We start from the raw sequence: 2,994 nt of genomic DNA, 5'->3' as shown, positions 1-2,994 counted from the left end.
TACAGTTAGTAGATTTCTGTCAAATCCAGGTAGAGAGCATTGGAATGCTGTGAAATGGACTTTGAGGTATCTTTGTGGTATTGCTCGTCTGAGGCTTTGTTTTGGAGGTGATAAACTTATTCTTATGGGCTATACTGATTCTGATATAGTTGGAGACATTGATTCCAGAAAGTTCACTTCAGGTTACTTGATTGAGTTTGTAGAGGAGCTGTAGCATGACAATCTAGGTTGCAAAAGTATGTTGCATTGTCCACTAATGAGACAGAGTTTATTGCCATTACAGAAGCATGCAAATAGTTGTTTTGCGTGAAGAAATTCTTGCATGAGCTTGATTTTATCCAAGATAAATACTTGTTATTTTGTGATAGTCAAAGTGTCATTCATCTTGGGAATAATTCAACTTTTCATTCTAGGTCCAAACACATTGATGTGAGGTATCATCGGATACGTGATGTTTTGGATGCTAGGTTGTTGGAATTGGCTAAGGTTCATACAGATGATAATGGTGCTGATATAATGACTAAGACCTTATCAAGGTGGAAGTTTAAAACTTGTTGTGAGATCGTCGGTTTGGCGATTCTCGCCACATAGTTGTGAGGGGGAGATATGTTTGGTTTGGGCTCTCTTCCTATATGGAGAAAGACCCAGTTGGAAAAGCTCACTTGTCCCACTTAATCTAATAGATAGGGGTCAGATGTGGCAAGGGTGCGAGGGCAATTTATGCAAAAAGAGGCAATTGAAAAGTGTGAGAGAATATAAGAAAACTCAACCCGTAGGAACTACAAGCAGTCGTGGGAAATTCACGACTGCATCTTCGTTCACCGTTGGATCGGGCTTAAATTTGGACATCAGGTTCATAGCTTATAGTACTTCATTTTGAACTGTTGGATCGGTGTGACGACCTCCGAGGTGGTAGAAAACGAGCTCTTACAGCAGCTGTTTTTCTAGCTTTTTTGTGGTTTTTTTTGTTCTCATTTTCAAGCTTGTTGCTATGTTGTATGCCGTATTGTTGAGTACATTTCGTGCTGTATTTTGGAGACACTATTGTATTTCTATTTTGATTATAGTGAAGTTTGATTGACTGGCTTGTGCCCATGATTTTTACCTCTCACACTACGAAGGTTTTCCACGTTAAAATTATGATGTCCCTTATGTGTTACTACATTATTTGATATTGCTCCTCATAGATTCTAGCAAGTTGGGGAAATTATTATCTGCTGCATATACTCTGTTAGAGTTTTAATTGTTATTGTGTTGAATTTCCCATCAAATGCATATTTTGTCAAGAAACTGATAACACTAGCAATGGACAGGAAGAATAGGGAGAAAGAAATGGCTTCTGTGTTGCTTTCATCTTTGTGTTTCCCAGCTCATGATGTTGTAAGTGGCTTTGTGAAGCTGATAGAATCAGTAGATGACACTACTCTTGATAACCCTGTTATTGTTGAGGATCTTGCTATGTTTCTTGCTAGAGCAGTAGTGGATGAAGTCTTAGCACCACAACATCTTGTGGAGATTGGAACATAATGTTTGGGGTCGGATTCGATCGGAAGCAAAGTGCTTCAAATGGCTAAGTCAACTCTAAATGCTAGACTTTCCGGAGAGCGAATCTTGAGGTGTTGGGGTGGCAGGGGAAGCAGTCAGCCTGGCTGGGCAGTTGAGGATGTCAAGGACAAGATCGGAAAGCTTTTGGAGGAGTACAAGTCCGGAGGCGAAATAAGGGAGGCTTGTCGTTGCATGAAAGAGTTAGGAATGCCATTTTTCCACCATGAAGTTGTTAAGAAAGCTTTGGTAGCAATCATGGAAAAAAAGAATGAGAGATTGGGGTCTGCACAAGGAGTGTTTCGAAACTGACCTAATAACTATGAACCAAATGGTGAAAGGTCTCTGAAGGGTTGCAGAATCTTTTTAGGACTTAGCTTTGGATGTCCCTGATGCTAAAAACCAGTTTGCATACTATGTTGAACAAGCAAAGATTCAAGGATGGTTGGAAAATTCATTTTCTTTCAGCAAACAAGAACATGCAAATGCAATAGAGAATGGAACTTTATACTTGTAATGTGGGTAATCTAAAATACTAGTTTTTCTTTGTCTCTTTCCCTAATCTACACTAATTAAATAAATAAGCATGAAGGCACAAATAGGTTAGCCTATACATGCATAACTAGCCTTGTATCAAACTTGAAATTTCTTTAAATATACTACTTTTGTTTCTGTTTCATTTGTCATAGAGACTATAAGAGCTGAAGCTGCTTTAAATAGCTTCTTTCTACCCTGTAATGATTGTCATGATATGAATGAAATGTGGATTAATTTATCAAATACAGTCTAAAATAATCCAATGCAATATCTTTCTTGTGTTCACCAGACTGCTTGAAGCTAGCATAAGCAATATAATCATATGTTCCTGTGAATAAATAAATGTTGAGTTTTTTGCAATGGTACAGCTGTTGCTTAGTGATAAGGAGATTATGAGTTCAAATCCTATAAACAACATTTCTACTTGCGTGATTGAAGCTGCGCATATCTATCATTCCCTTCTCAAATCCTACTAAGTGAGAGTCTCGTGCGTGCACTGGACCACCTTTTTTTTTAAAATAAATGTTGTCATTTTACAAAATCACTTAATAGCTCTGATTGTCTAAGGTGATCAAAGCATACAGAAGAAAACTTTGCAATTCTCTGGCTGCCGATTTTTAGATCAGAAATTTAGAATTAACTAAATAAAAATAGAGTAGTCTTCCAGTTAGGCCTTACAAAGTCAACTGCTTAAGAATCCACAAAACTTGGTACTATTGTGTTAATGTAGCCATTTACTTGTATTTGACTGACTTATATATTTAGATGTCACATGAAATCTATTTTGATGATCTGTTTAATCAAACAAATGGAATGTGGATGCATTAAGTTCTGTACACGTTTTAAATTCTGCTAATTCCTTGGTAGGTTCTTTATTCAATGATTTTCCAATAAGACCAACTCTGATGGATCCAA

At 37.2% G+C, this 2,994-nt stretch overlaps 1 pseudogene; it reads left to right on the top strand.

Annotated features, from left to right (window-relative positions):
• The first annotated feature begins 124 nt into the window (after positions 1-124).
• LOC109338622 lies at positions 125-2,232 on the top strand (annotated as a pseudogene).
• Positions 2,233-2,994: the final 762 nt, after the last annotated feature.

The sequence above is a fragment of the Lupinus angustifolius genome, unplaced genomic scaffold, assembly GCF_001865875.1.
Source record: "Lupinus angustifolius cultivar Tanjil unplaced genomic scaffold, LupAngTanjil_v1.0 Scaffold_32_42, whole genome shotgun sequence".
In the NCBI taxonomy this organism is placed as follows: Eukaryota; Viridiplantae; Streptophyta; class Magnoliopsida; order Fabales; family Fabaceae; genus Lupinus; species Lupinus angustifolius.
This window is presented reverse-complemented; position numbering and strand designations above follow the sequence as displayed.